General features: G+C 38.6%; 1 protein-coding gene and 1 long non-coding RNA gene across 5 annotated transcripts in view; one reads left to right on the top strand and one right to left on the bottom strand.

Annotated features, from left to right (window-relative positions):
* LOC138178183 (homeobox-like protein HDP1) overlaps window positions 1-16,463 on the bottom strand; it is an 88,725-nt gene that overhangs the window by 31,262 nt on the left and 41,000 nt on the right. The window lies entirely within an intron of this gene.
* Window positions 1,544-2,714, top strand: LOC138178225 (uncharacterized). The gene is made up of 3 exons (XR_011172635.1): window positions 1,544-1,664; window positions 1,825-2,076; window positions 2,636-2,714. It is a non-coding gene; the product is annotated as an uncharacterized LOC138178225 (long non-coding RNA).

Raw genomic sequence — 16,463 nt, 5'->3', positions numbered from 1 at the left:
TAAACTTTTCTGTAATTTTGTACTTCTGTTGGAGATTCATTGGAAAATTTTTCAAACCACAGTCATCCTCGATCGAAAGTTTGCAGAAACGATTATGAAAACGGAACAGTTTAAATCAACGAGCTTCTCGCGTCATGCCCAGATGCTCGGACCATTGACTCGGTCGAAAAAGAACGACGCTGGAAGAAAAATATTGGTCGTATCGTATCGTAGAGGAAGAATCAGTGCCATTAAACCCGACGAATTTCGTGGACGAGTTTTCCCGTTCGCCAGGAGCGAACGATAAATTCCTCCGTAACGAATCACCCGATCAAATCCCGTGCAAGTAAAATACTCGTTTTTATTGCTACCATTATCTAGCGAGCCGGTGCGGCGTTGATCTAACGTTTAAAACGCCATAAATATCATCGCTAGCGTCTGATGACTTTGTTGTTAATGATCTTGCATGTGACCACGCAAGATCAGTTTATCACATCATGGCCGCTTTAATCTTCGACGTTGACTCGCTCGGGCATCAACTGATACTATTTTTATAACACAAGCATCGTGATGGAAATTATTACACGAGAGACGTAGTAGCTACTATGAAATCTTTCATTTCCTCGTACTGATATTACACTGCACATAATACTGTCATTAATATTTCTATTTTGAATTAGTATTTTTGTACATAATTTCGAAGAATAATCGTCACAGCGTGTCGGAATAAGATGAAATTATAATTTATAATTTATAATTTTTGCGAGGTGGCTACGACTGTGGCTACGATAACGAAATTGACGCGATATGTATATACAAACTTGATTGTTATTAATCGTATACTTTGCTTTGTAAAATTATCTATTTTCTGACGTTAAAAATTATCGCAAGTTCGAATAAAATATAGAAAGATGTTTATTGATACTCGTGATTTCCTGTTTGAATTTTATTCTAAACATCGCGTAGAACGTTACGAATACTCCTCGAATTGACAGCAAGATTGAAACATACAAGTTGGAAGATTGCAGCAGCGTTATACAAATATACGTAGATATGAAAATTTTACTTGACACAAAATCAGCGTTGAATTTTTCACTTCAATCCGCAACGTTACGAAGAAAATCCGCAAAAATATCGAAGACCGCTTCCAGCAAGTCCAACCCAATGGTCCATTAAAGTAAATCCTCCGATAAACCAAAGTACCTCGATTCAATCTGGACCGTAAAATTCCAAATTGAAACAAACTCCAAAAGTACCAATCAACGTCTGGAAAAAATCGAGAACTTTATCGAGCTTTAATCATAATGATATCCTGGAAACGCGTTTATCCTGATGCCGAACATTTGCGGTAAGTTTCCTCGCGCGACACAGCCGAAAGATCAGCGAGGAAAGTTTCCTCGTGCGTCACTTAGGTCCGGTTCGCGTCGACTGCCGGATAAGTGCCGTGTTCTTTTCTCGATTTGATGTCCACCTTGAGCCAGGCCAGCCGACGAACGATCCACCTTTCAGACACTTCGATATAGGTAAATATTTTTAATTCCAGCGTGACTAAGGCCGACCAGGCAGCCATTCCGGATTCCGACGTTTGTCAGAGGAAATTCTCTTTTTCCCAGGGGAACCCGTGAGGCATGGCTAGGTTACGCCAATGGAGTCATCGAGGGGAATTCAGGTGCACCACGGTCAAGGTAACAGGGTCAGCAAGGTGCATGTGCACGAAAATAAACAAAGGCGAAGCACGAGCCATCGAGCTCGGAGAAACGGGGCCCATTGTGTCGTGGCTCAGCTGAATCACGAGCCGGCGTGTATTTTTAACCCTTTAAAACCCCGCCGTCGCGTGTTTTTCAGGCTGTTTGGGACCCGTCGTCTTTTCTCGCCTTCTTTTTCGTGTAAAGGGATAACTTGTTTCTCGCCTGACCACGGCTGTTCAAGCCGGGTGAAAGTTTAACTTGGCTACGAGGAACGGGCCGGTCTCCGGAGTTTGCCGAGTTTGATGGTGTTTTGATGGCGTTGGACGTAAAGAGGATACGATGGACCGCGAGCTGGTTAAACGACTAAGGGAATCGGAGAAGGGTTCTGGAATTTTCTGGTCTGGTTCCGGTTTGTATGCTCATTATGAAACTTTCCATTATCTATACGCTATTAGCTGAGAATAATTTCTGGCGGAAAAAATACTTTATAACGTCTATTTCTATATTGTGAAATTTCATGCGCTTTACGTGGCCGTATAACAGCGGTAAGAGCAGTATAATTAGAAAAAATAAGGTTTTCAGGAAATTGGTTTGTATATAGAAAGCCTGAACTAAGACGTAGAAAATTCTGTGCGTTTCTTGATTAAGAATTAATTAAAGTTTATAAGTCTTCTTCTTGGAACACGTATTCTAGTAAACTTTTGTATTTGCATCGTGAAGGAAATTCTGTTCCAACAGATGATAAAAGATAAAAGAAAGAGTTGCAATAAATGTAATTTTATTCTACAGCGATCGTAGCGCAAGATTAAAGTCCTTACAGTCATTAGACACACTTCTTATTTTACGTCCTGCTTATGTATTCAGCGATTACCCGTGAACATGAAAAAATAAACATGTCGGTCATTAATTTATTAATTTATGATAATTGCGATTACCATTATGTACGTTAAATGATTTTTTGCTTTCAGATGATTTTATGAAAATATCACGACAGCAATGAGACAGTTGTATTATCGAAGGTTTTACATTTAACGAGCCCTACAAGAAAAAAAAGCAAAGAATTATAAAAATCTGCAACGATCGAACGATCGACTATTTGATTAATGGATAAGTAATTATATTTTAATACCATATAATTACATCGTTGTCAAGAAACTTTGTTTCTTGCGTGTTTACCATTGGCTAGTCTGGCTAAACAATTTTTATCCTTGTTCTGTTTCGATCTTAAACTTGTATTCTCCTTTATTTTCTTGCTCGTCTGCTATTTGTCTAACAATTATCTTATGAAGATAATATCTGTGGTTACCTGCGTTTTTCACCTTCACTAATTGGGATAATTTAAAGTTAAACGTAGCATAAATAATTGTTGAGATTGTTATCTAATATTTCACATAAGTTGTAAGTTGTGTATTTTAAAAACGGTTACTGTATTATTAACGATTTTTTCAATAATTAAATACAAATTTAGAAATTTTTGATCGGTCCGATAAAGGTTGACAATTTACTTTCAACGACTATAATTAAACATTTTTTTTCAGAAATACTAATTTAATTACGGATTTAAAAAATTTTAATTTCTTAAATTAATTACTCAAATAAAATTTCTATCCTATTTACTATTTACTCTGTCACTTTGTTTCAAACAACGTTATTTAAATAACAATATATTTAGGAAATATAAATTAATATTTGTCGTCATATTTGCCGTTTAAATATCTGTTATTTAATTTTACCAAAAAAATAAAGCTGTTCTTTCATGGTGCGTGGAATTCTTATTCCCAAACCGTAGAAATCAGACAATTGTTATCACCAACGGTGTTTGCTTTTATCGCAAGTGTTTATATTCTGATGTCTAAGTCTAAGTAGATTTCTTTTCCTACTTCCCAATAATCTAATAAGAGAATTTGACTACCAAGTTGCTTCAAGGATGAATAATACCCGTTAATAAGTTTGTTTCTCACATACAAAAGGTTTACGATTATTTATTATTCTTTATTGTTTGAAATATTCAAATATTTGGCAAACCGGTAATTTGCGAATAATTGATTTCTGAAAATAATACAATAACGTTTATTATCGAACAGAATTTTAATTCTGTCTCCTTATCGACTCTAGATAAAAATGTCCATTTTAATCTTTTCCATTTTAATCTCTCCGAGAAAGAGATATTGATTTTCCTCTCTAGTATCCCCGATATATACAATATACGATGTAAAATCGAGCTCGGCAACTTTCATTTCGACAATTGTTCGAATAACATTTTTATTCCATTTGTTACCCCGTCTTAAGTTAACCGATATCTTTTCTACGACGCTGTATCTTTAAATTCTCAAAAGGTGGCAATTTTCTAACGTACAAAGCACGAACCGTATCGATAGAATCTCCTAAAACATGCTCTGGTACTTTTCCAACGGCTCCCCATGAGAACATTCCTGTCTAACTGGCTTCAAACGATTTCGTGCGCATGCCAGAGCTAATTAAATCTCGGACAATCATTTATCACCTCGTAGGCAATGTGGCAAACGAACGATCCATATGTCACTTAATAGGCCACCCTACAAAAACATTACAGCAGCCACGCATCAGATCGAAAAAGTTAACGTATTATTGCCAGACGCATAAATTCGTTGGATGGTTAGGCGTCGCCGGGGAGGACGGTCTCGAAACGACGTAAAAATACGTGTACACAAGTGGACGCGGAGATTAATGAAAACGTAGAAGATAAAAAAAATCCACGAGGACTGGCGGGAACACGTGCGGCAAACTAAGGGATCTAATAAATGCCCTTGAGGAACGAACGGGATCGTCGAGCCTATTAAAACGAATTGTTACGAGAGATCGGAGGCGTAGAGTAAGACGTATCGTAGAATAACGCGACATCGATCAAGATACGAGTTATTCTCTTTTATTAATATAATTACACTGGCTCGCGAAAGTATTTGTACGCTTGCTATAAAAAGCTTTTACGTATGTATATTATGCGTTATTATTAGTCCGCGTATTTTTATACGTTTGTGGAAAATTTAAAGGTATAAAAATGTGTATATAGAACGCGTACTATACGAGAAAACTGAGAAAGTATTCAAAGCGGAATATTTATTCGAATATTTAATAGGTGGAAGAAATCTCTATTTAGAGTGCTGCTCTGTTTCTTTATTTACGTTCGTGTAAATATACAGCATAAAAATCTGCAATTTCCTTTTATTTCACTGATAACGTATTATGTGTTTTAATGTAACGTGGAACGTCGTTAGATTAAACAATTAATACGTACATATACTTGGAGACCCACAGCGATGAATAAAACGATATCAGCTGTGATAGTTGGCTCGCGTCTTTGGTTTATCTACGGTCTTCGATACTCGTATACGTGTTCCACGTTCATTGTTTTCATGTCGAATGTAGATGCAAAGGGGGAGAAACGTTTCACGCTCTCGAAACACGCTTCCGACGAAGGAATCCATAAATCATGGCCTTTTTACGAGACCGTTAATAACAAGCGCGAACTTAGAGCTACTGAAATAATGTGTAAACCAAGAAGCGCCTACCGCAGTTTGCTTTGACGGTTTTGCGGGCCCGACGAGTACACCGGGTGGACAAAAAAGAGAAACGAATATTTTAACATTGGGAATTACGATCGGCTCATTTTGATTCAATAAAGAAGCGATAAAAGTTGTGTCAGAACTCTTTCCTATAACAATTTACAAAACGAATAATACTAATAAATCGACAAAGTTATATGTTATCGACTGCTTTTTTATAATTTTACGATCCTACGAATAGAATATCATTATTCTGTGACGTGGTGATTTATAATTTGAAAAATTTGTTTGTAAAATTTCATTTAATTTAGTAGGAAAGAAAATTCCGAGTTATTCGTAGCGCGTAATAATTTATGACTCGTGTCATAATAAGCGACACGTTGTTTGTCATTTCTCAGTGAAATGTAGGACACGTACAGTATTCGTAATAGACGCAAATAACGTCTAATAAAATATATCGAGTTCGAATCGATAACAATAACTTATCGTCACGATTCCCATTTGTTCCCCAAGGAATAAATCAACGAACTTGAAAGAGGAACTTAGACGGGCGTCAAACGCAACGTGAATTTACCGACTTGAGGAAAAAAGTTAGAAATTCGACGTTTACAAGCGATCGCGATCGGAGGAAAAAATTTATCTTCGTGCACGTATATTTGACGCTGTATGTTTGATGTACTGCGTGAATTATGAAGACACTTATCTCACCTAACGTTCGTCATAAATTTCTTTTTCAGGGCTAACGGTTATCTTTTCCTTTGTCGTCTCGTAATCGTACGAATAAATGGTAGGTATAGTACGCGTTTTTCAACATTTTTCTTTCAAAGATCGCGATACAATCGAATTTTGCGATTCAAAATCTAAATTGAAATGTTGCAATCTCAAAATTCAAATATATCGTAATACGAAAAAAAAGAAATTGGATTTTTCAAGTTAAACATTCTCTCTGAATATTTGAAATTCAGATTCGAATATTAAATTTAGACAATTTTACAAGTTCTCATTGGCAATATCCAGTTCTCTTAGCAATATCGTTATACGCGTATTTCATACTCCATTTATAGTTGTCCATTGCGATTGGAACCATAAGAACGGCAATTGAAATCTTAAACGCGTTAAGAATATTTTACGCTACGAATCCCTAAAGTCGAAGATCCATTCAAGTTTCTTTTCTCCCATCGTAAACACTTTCTTCTCCTTCCTTTTTGCCCTTAATACCATGATCGAGTATGTTTCGAAATGTTTTCCTTACCAGAACCATTTTATCACGAGGTTCACGCGCCGTTCCTCGCGCGCGAATTTTACGTATAAATCTCTCCTAATACGTGAACCAGCTCACCCTACATTCTGCCCACCCCCTCTCTCTTTCTTCTCCTCTTTGTTTGAAATTTATCGCGGCACGAGCAGCATCTGCCGCCGCTCCAAAGAAATCCATAAATCGAATAGTTTTGCACGCCACGGGATAACAAGTTGAGCCAAGATAAGCCGAAATAACTTCAGAAGCCGCCAGCTTTCGACTGCCATCGACTAAATCAACCGTGCCGCTCTCGAGAATTCCTTGCTTCATGGAGGAATTTTCTCCATTGTTACAAAAGCTTATTCGCTCTGTTAAAATGACGTATCTGTTACGGTACTCTCAGGCTGTTAAGTATACATATATCGTCGATATCTCAAGGTTGGCAATTAAAAAGATCAATATGTATATTGTCAATACAATATTGTCAATATTATACAACGATGTTGAGAACCTTGAAATATTGGCAATATTATTGGCTGCTTGAGGACACCTTTAGGGAACGTATATTACGTTTGAAAAAAGAAAACAGTTCAACACGTGGTCTGTTTAACATCGCTCGTTATGATATCGATGACTCCGGTGATGGATTACGATAGAATTCATAAACTGTCGTAAAACAAATTCGAATTAAATAGATTCTTTGCTTTGATATTTTTCTTTTCAACGTGGTAAATATTTTCTGGGCAGAAGAATGTTCGATAGTAAGGATGAAAGCTCTAATAACGTTACTATCGACGCTTCGTCAAACAGCAATTAAAAGACACAAGAAGAGACATATTTCCAAATTAAATCATCCCTAACCCTGACCTTGATCCCTCTCTTTTCCCAAGAAAACAAAAAAGGTAGAAAGATAGGAACTTCGCCCTTGAAGTATCGTTTAAAGAATCAAAACTGACATAATTTGGACACCGTTACAGCCTACGCGCAATGCACCTATACCACCCACGATTAGGAGGCGTAATATCAGGCGAAACGCTCGATAACAAGGGGAAGGGGCCAAAGATAAGCCAGACGTGGCTTCTGTTCGTGGTCTGTCTGTGGTCGACGATCCTCAAACCTCTTCCCATCGCCGTTCTAGCAGCCGTAAATATTATTCCCACCGGGACAACGAAGCTTTTCCTTCGATAACGTTGCCCCGTGGCATGTCAAGTAATGCGCCCAACTGTCTGGAAACTTTTGGCCCCGGGCCAACCTGTATGTAAGTACGTAGATCGTCTACAGAATTTTCAGAGATAAAAGGACGAGCTTTCTGCGTGCAACATCTTTCCTCGAGCACGACGATGATCGAGCTTTCATCGCGTTTTCTCTTACGGCAGCCTCCACGGAGATGCTCAGACAGCTCTGGAACGTTCGCGCACGCCGACACCTTTGAAGCTTGGATCGCTTTATGCCGCAGGCACGTGACCGGAGGCGTATACGTATTTTTCTTCGTAGATCTTTTACCGACCCTCTTTCGTTCCTTCGTTTCTTCCCTTTTCGTGGTATTTGAGTCGGTTGACGAATATGTCGGCTAGACCTGTCCCGGGATTATTTAGCTGCATGGAGTTTCAGTTGTTAGAAGTAGACTACGTACTGCGTGTGGCATACGATTCTCTAATTGTACTTAATCGACTATCTCTTAGTCGACGATCAGTCGATGATCGTTTATTAAATCAGTATTACCTATTAAATTTTGTTCTGTGGCGAATTATCGATCACGTTAAAGAAGAAAAAAATTGTTATACGATATGTGTGTGTGTGTGTGTGTGTGTGTGTGTGTGTGTGTATGTGTGTGTGCATGGGTATTCGATATTACGAAGACTTCTGATAGAAATATGAACATCTTGTTGTTAGCAGTGGCGAATAATCGGAATAATCTATGATTTTCTTGCATGAGTATAAATTTGAAAAATGGGTCGTGCAAGTTGCTGAAAATATAACTATATATATGAGAAAGTAATATAAATATATATATGAGAAAAATATAAATATATATATGAGAAAGGATAACTGCGTTAATCGGTTGTTAGCGAAATTCCAAATTTTATACCATTTAAAAAACGTCGATGTTCAAGCTGTTGAACGAGTTACTTGACCGTATCTAACAATTAGCAGGGATTACTGTGGCGACCTATATAGGAGCTCCGCCTAAAGTGTTACAGACTGTTTTCTCCGAAAGTATTAAAGATAACGGCAATTTTTGTTCGTGTGTTAGGGCCCGTTGATGTCTTCCGTCTGAAAAGAAAGAAATCGATACTTGATTTCTAAAGGACGGAATAAATCTTTTGAAATCAAACGTCGACTGTTATTTCGGACCTTTGGTCTTTGGTAGAAAATATATTAAACGTATTTGTTATTTGAATAGAAACAACGAATCCATCTTTTCGTCTTAAATTTTCAGATTAAATTTGGTTGCGATCTTCTTTTTCCTTCTATATCGTGAAATGATTTGCAAAGTTCATTGAACAGTATTGTTTAAACAGAATGCGATAATATTATCGGAAAAGATTCCAATTGTAAGAATCACATTGTTTTTGCAATTCATTGATGGATTTCCATGTAATTAGCGTTCCATTGCTTACTAAATTACGTATCATTAACGAAAAATAATTGTTCGCTCGTTTCAAATTTGACCCAGGTTTAATCATCGGTTATGATGTTTTACCTTGAAACGGCTTATGGCTGTTGAAGTTTGTTTTAACGCACTCCAATTAGGACGTTGAATGTTTGTGGAAATAAATGTCAAAATAAACGAGTGCAAACGATATGCGAGAGATGTTTATGGTAGTAAAATAGTGGAACGAATTACGAATATTTGCTGATTGATATTACAGCGTATAGAACATATCGTATCATTGCTAGAAAATGTTATGACAAATATTACGTCACGAAATAATCCAAATATCTAACGTAGAACTTATAGAAACATTAAAATAATAATTCATTATTTATTATTATTTACAGTATGTTACTTTTAACACAACGATCTTCTTAAAATTTACATACTGTTGAGATTCTACGAGTATGTTACGAATAAAGTACATATGTCGATACAGTGAAATAAGAAATTGAATCCACGCAGCGAGAAATAAGAAATAAAAGAAAATTTCAGAAATATAGATATACAAAGTACGTAATCCGTAGTTTACATGACATTAGGGAGGGTCAACGATTTATAAAAACTGGGAAATAAAATATCACAGAGGGTTAACGATCTTGAAAAAACCTTGACACGAACGAAGTAACAGGCGTGTCAGCGATACGGTCAGCCGCTAATTGCGTTTAACGTGGCGTGCTAATTATTCTCGATGCGAATTATTAATTACCTACGGCTCGACAAAAATATCCCCCGCCGCCACTCTCGTTTTTCTCGCCAGGGTAATTGAGTATAATCGAACAATTAGCACGCGGCTATCGTTACTGTTTATACCGGGACGCGATAAAGTTCGCGGTGACGAAAATTTTTCGCTCGTTGCGAATGTTTCGCCTTCGAAGATTATGAACATACGTTACACGATCACGTTCGTCGAGCTGCGGAAGCGTAATGCTCGTTATTGTTGCGAATTATTGCGGACGCGAGAAAACAAAGCAATTGCGCAATCGACTGCGTTGCGGCAATTAACGGACGCCTCGTGTAAGAATTTGAACGAACAACGCAATAATCGTTCGTGATTGAAGGATGCATCGTCGATTCGCGTATATCTGAAAGTTCGCATTCCGGTGAAAAAGATTTTACTTTGAAACGCAACTCGAAAAGTACTATCGCAGCGAAAATATCCGGAAGATGCCAGCAGGATTAAAGTTTGATACAAAGTGAAACGACCAAAGGATTAATTGGCAGGCCATTTATTCGAGGAATGCAAAATTTTGAAATCTCTGCTAGCGTGGCATGATTTGCCGTAAAAGTTGTACAAATCTCGCTAAAAGTATATAAACTCGTATGTTTTCATTTTTCCTTGGTTTATGCTACACGAATATCCACTTCGAACGTAACAAACGTTTCGTTGTAATAACATCTCTACAGAGCCAACGTTCGGTTGATTCTCAATCGATCTTGGGGATAATTCGGTTAAACGGGCGATCGGTTCAAACGATCGCATCTGTTCTTCCGTCTAACTGGTTTAGTTGACGAATTGACCCAACTGTTAACCCTCCTAGACGCGTGAGACAAGCTGCGTTCGTGGCCAGGATTTCGACCATGTTTTCTATATCAGTCGCTTGCGTGTCCTGGCCAACATTTACGTTTTCTTTTTATCCAACCTTTTTTCTTCTGGTTCACTTGAAGCCGAATCGACTTTGAAGTGGCGACCATTAGCCAAGCTTTGGATCGGTGTTCTGCCGGCGAACGAATAAAGTTTCGTCGATTATATACGTCTTAACGACTGCTACGCTGTAATCTATTCGAGGCTAAATAGCTTTGATGTATACGTATGGTCTTTAATACGACTGATAGAATACGACGCTCGTTTCAGGCCGATACTGGCAATTTCCACTTCGAACTGGAATTTGGAACGTTAGATGCCCTTGTTAATAATAGTTGTTAATTTGTAATTGTGAGATATGACGTTAAAAGTTATTACAAGGTTCGACGATGGTTTTATAACCCGTAATTCTGTTTGGTTTTTCTTTGTACGAATTTGTTTCAAGTTGTTCGATAAATATATATATATACAGACTGGTAGAAAAATATCCCAAGTTGTCTCACATCGATAACGAAACAAGACTCTCTTCTTCCACAAGTTTCCCATTTTCTCCAGCGCGTCGAAATTCAAACCTTATCCCGAGTTCCTTCTAACGCGATCCACGTAGGTTCTAGTCTTCTCGGCGACGAGACAAAACCCGAAGAAAATATGGTAACGATTTAACAAACAGAACTGCAGGTCCTTTCCAGGTTCGTGAAAAATGGTTGGTGAAACGTAACACGATCCTACGGAATAATGGTGGACAGAGGAACGAAGCTCGCAGAGAAATATCTGATTCTATCGTTCACTGGACGACCTTAAGGCCGACTTTAGAACGCCCTTTGGAGAGTTGTCGCGGACCAGTCAGTCGTAGTGAGACGTCGCCTTCTCGCCGCTCGTCGCCAGTTTATGCTCAAACTCCTCAAGGTCGCGGAAAAGTCGAACTCCTTCACCAAGTGAAGGTGGCCTTTCGGTCTCCGCTTGGCTAATCGAACGAGACAATGAACGCGCCGCAACTACTTCTTCTGCTTTTCGAGAGGCTGTCGCTATTTTGCGCCGCGGAACAGGCGATCCTCCGAGAACTCTCGTCCAACTTTGTTTATGAAGTACTCGAAAAAAATGGACTCTCGGAAGAAGCTTCTACGTATTACGACGTTCCTTAAACGTTCGTTGGAACAACCGTCTTCTTAAAATACATCCGACGAGACGGCGCGGCGTTTCAATGGGCTGGTTGTTTTGCCGCACGTGTACAGATTTGCCAGTGAAATTAGTCCTTCGGTTTTCCTTACTTTCTAAGCAAACGCATTCCATTTACGCGGGCTCGTCGAGGGATAAATAGTTCGTGCAGCTGGTGGTCGTACGTGTGAGAAGTTTATCAATCTTCGTTAATTTTCACGTACGTTCCGTTTAGGCAATAAGAGTTCGTGTTCAAACGCGCAGGAATTCAGGAAATCATCTATTGGCTGTGCTTCGTGCGATGAACTTCAAATTCTTTTAGCGACGTTGTTAAACGTATGATAAGAACGTTGGAACAAGTTTCTATTGTTCGATACTATTTTGTTGAAAAAGTATGGAGATGGTTTTACGACGTCGCTGACTTTTCGCACTGGAAGAGATACGCTGGAACTCGTTTTTCGACTTCTAAAAGTTTCTTTGACGTTGCGATAGACCGGTGGCCAATGATACAGTTTAATTAAAAGAATCACGTGGGAAAGCGACGGCACGGTGCGGCGTCGGGGAACATTGGCCGCTTTAGCGGCACCGGTTCGAGATTAAAATTCAGTTTCCTTTCACGAGTGTTTGCGCCAAGTCGACGCGACCGTGCAATGCTAATACGATTTCAAAGGAGGGACCCTGGCGAACGGCCGTTTCAATTTTACGAATCTTTCACTTACTTTTCGATTCTACCTCGCCCTGTCACGTGACACACGACCGTCGCAGCTCGTCGCACGGGTTGTGAAACAGTGTCAGTGACCGACAGCCTAAGGCCACCAGACCGCTCTGCACCGAGCATCGTGTGTCGAAGTGATTTAAGTATCGTTCACACCCGAAAAGAGAAAAAAAACGAGGCTTTGATCTCGTTCGACTAACATCTCATCCGTATACTGTAATTTTTCCTTTATTTTAAATTCTATCGCTAATGCCTATTCCATTAGATATAAATTCCATCAGAATTTCTTGCGTCTATGTGTCTGTAGTACGTACAGTTTATCATTAGCAGCAATTTGAGTACGACTCAACTGTAAATCAATTTCGTTAATTAGAAGCAGACAAACGGATAATTGTAAATTTTATTACGAACGAGCCTTTACAATCTCATAAAACGATCGAGCAAATCTCAATCAAAAACGATCGAGTAAATCTCAATCAAAAACGATCGCACACAATCTCTGAAGATACGTGTTTGATACTACAACTGTAACGAAGATTCTTCTAGAGTAACAGAATCCAAAGACTGTTTTTAAACGTTCGAGAATTGCCCGGAACTGGATCTCCCAAGTTCTATACAGCACAAGGAAATAGCAAACTTTTGGTTAATAACGCACATTCGTGTCTAATTCAGTAACTTTATTATTTTCGTAATTTACAAAGCTAATTTCAATCACACACTTTTTCCAATTTCTACCTGGGACTTGTTAAATCCGAACAATATATCCAACCCGCAAAAATCCAATAATTCCCTGACTTCCTCTTCGTAAAGACGGGCACAAAAAAAAAAAAGAAGTTTCGTCTGAACTACGAGATATCGAAAGAAGTTGGCTGGTTTCTTCGGCGAATTTCCGTCCATCGTTATCAAACTCCTTTCCCCAATAACATCGTATTCACGGTTCAGAAATCCAATTACACAGTTCTCCCTAGTTCGTTCTCTTCTTCCATCGCAGGCCAATTAGCCCAACCGTCTTCTAATTAACATTTCCAGCGAGTTTGCTTATTCGTCGATACAGTTCGAGGCTCCAATTAAACGTCGAGAAAGAGAGAGGTGGCGGCCGTGTTTGTAGAAAAAGCAGAGCATAAAAGTCGAGCATCGGTGAACGAGAGTACCATATATCCTAAGAGACAAACGATCACGGTTTGGCCTGCGGCTGTGGTAATCCGTTACGATGGATCGATGTAACGCGAGACGAGGAGATCGTAGATCGAATCGATGGCGGGCAGATCCGCGATGAGAGTTCATTCGGTAGGCCAACGGTCGCTGGCCCTGAGAAAGCCTCATCCCTCGTCGAGATCGAGTTCGAGACGCGGTTTGGCACTGACCCACACACTGGTTGGCCCACTTACCACGGCTCCACGGCAACATCGTAGCCAGTGTTGCCAGTAATTATATCCATGTCGTTTACCCGAGTTTTTCCCTTTTGACGATTTGAAATTTTTCTTAGACGATCGATGGTACGTCAAGGACCACGATGGATATTGCTTGAATGGATATCGAGTGAAATTTAAAACATTTACGATTCCTAATAATATGATCGATACAAATAAAGATAAAGTTCCAATAAAGAGACGTTTGTATTAACAATAAAACAAAAGACCTTTACTGAGATTAAAAAATCTGCTTTAAAGTAGAACTAAAATAAGATAAGTTCGGTATAGTTTACAATTAACGTTTAATAATTATGAAAATATGAGCAAGAAAATAAAATTGCAAATTCCGATATCAAAATTGCAAGATCTGTTAGCGGACAACGTACGGTGGGACTTCGTTTTTCGTCGTAGTAAGACTTTATATTCTGGTAAGGGAATTTAACATTTCTCGTTTTTAAGTATCTTACGTCTACGACTTTCGTTAGTTCCGTAACGTGTTACGCGAGCAGCACGGAGAAAGAAAGATCTCGTTTAAACGACATTTTATTGCCAGAAATTTGGTTTTACGATGAGACTTCTTTCAGAGAAGAGAAGATCAAGATGAGAGAGAGAATATCCCTTTATATAAAAATTACTTTAGCGACAACGATATATCAAAAAAAAGTTCTAAAATTCTATCGCATAACTCCTATGAAATAACAAATTACAAATCTCAACTCAGCTAATGAAAAAACCATGACTCTTTTAACCAACTTCCATAGTAAACAGCGCACGTTCAAAGAAGAATCGTTATCAGCGGATGTCGTGACAGAATACTAACGCAAAGACGCTGCAAACGAGGCTAAACAGAATTCATCAAAGCTGCCTCTGACCAGCCAACCAATATCTTCGATCTAACCCTGTACACTCGGCGATTAACGGGGCCGATCTTTAAATAGAAACTACACCTGTGATGATAACAATTACATATAGCAAGTGAAACGGTATTCGCTAAGAAAACACACGCGTATGCAACAAACATCGCAAAAATATAATCGGAATCGTCAAATGCCTTTTTCATCTATCGTTCTCCCAGATGGTCGACTATATACATGTGCGTATGTCTGCACACGCATGTGCACGCTCCTATAATTGAAGAGCATCTAATTGATTCGCCTCGTATCGAATATGGGATGGAAACGTGTCCCGAATGACTTGGCTGGAACAGTGACCAAGTCAGGCATGTAAACACGGCGAATTGTATCGATGCTCGGTCGACTGGAAAGTCTATAAAGCCTGGCTGAGTCGTGCCAGAAAGAAAGGATTTAACCAATGCGTCGGATTTCTCGCTCAATTTGCTGAATATGACTGTGCTTCGATGCATGAACAGGAGTACAATGCCCGAGTCTTTTCGGAGATTGGCCTTTTCTCACCATATTCCACGCGTCAAACGTATGCTTGATATCGAGTCACGATTAAAGGGATGAATTGTTTCGATCCTGGCTAAAACACGGGTCGTTTAAGAGGGTGTATGGTATAACAACAGACGACGATTTAATCGTAATAAATAAACTTGCGAAATAGGGAATAAGCTTTGTGCTTTGGAGACGAATGTTTTGTTTATCGGATTTATTCGTTTACGAAACGAAGGAAAATTGATACTATTGTTATAATTTTTAATAACGCTCCGATCAATTGCGTGAAAATTCTCTGAATAAAGACAAAATATCCCGAACAGTATTTAATAGCATAATTTTTGAAAGTAATATCACTGCGTAATATTTTCCGGCCTTCTACTTGTGACAATCAAGCAAACTTACAAAAAGGTGCGACCTTATGGACACAATGAAGTATTCGATGCCGGTTTTTTGCTCGATTCAAGAGAGATATAACGGTAATGATCATTACGCCACTGCTTGAACCACAGTTTCATTGTATCCCTCATTCAGGGGCCAGAGGAACACCGTACTTCCGTCTGTTACAATAGAACAAGTATTTACGCAGACTCGTATCCTACTGGGCTTCAACTTCTCTCTGTCACAATTTGTCGGATCATTTACAACCCAATCGTAGTTTTCTATCGGGCAAAGAATTTCCTAAGTACGAAGAACAGAAGGAAGAATTGTTACAGCGATACGCGTGATTTCTTGCTTCGTTTGTATGTTAAAGATTTCCCTAAGATATTACAAAACCAAAGCGAAATTGAGATAATAAAAAGTTCGAGTATCGCAACAGGGTTAAGTAAATCAGTTAAGTAACTCGAGAAAGACTCGCGAAAGCTGTCAAACACGATATCTATCAAAATATCATCAACTGAAATTATTAATATTTATTTTCTATAAAATAGTTGAAAGTAGATATGTATTTTTTGTATCTAGTACCAAAAGAAATCTCGAAGATAGAGAGATATCTAATTATTTTCTAAATTAATTAAATTAAACTATGATTTTCCCACCGTATTTTCACTCGTTTTATTTTCACACCCTCAAAGAGTTAAATCGTTGATTGCATCGAA

The sequence above is a fragment of the Bombus flavifrons genome, chromosome 3, assembly GCF_040668555.2.
Source record: "Bombus flavifrons isolate JBK064 chromosome 3, iyBomFlav1_principal, whole genome shotgun sequence".
NCBI classification, from domain to species: domain Eukaryota; kingdom Metazoa; phylum Arthropoda; class Insecta; order Hymenoptera; family Apidae; genus Bombus; species Bombus flavifrons.
The sequence above is the reverse complement of the archived record's forward strand: the minus strand, read 5'-3'. Positions and strand labels throughout refer to the sequence as shown.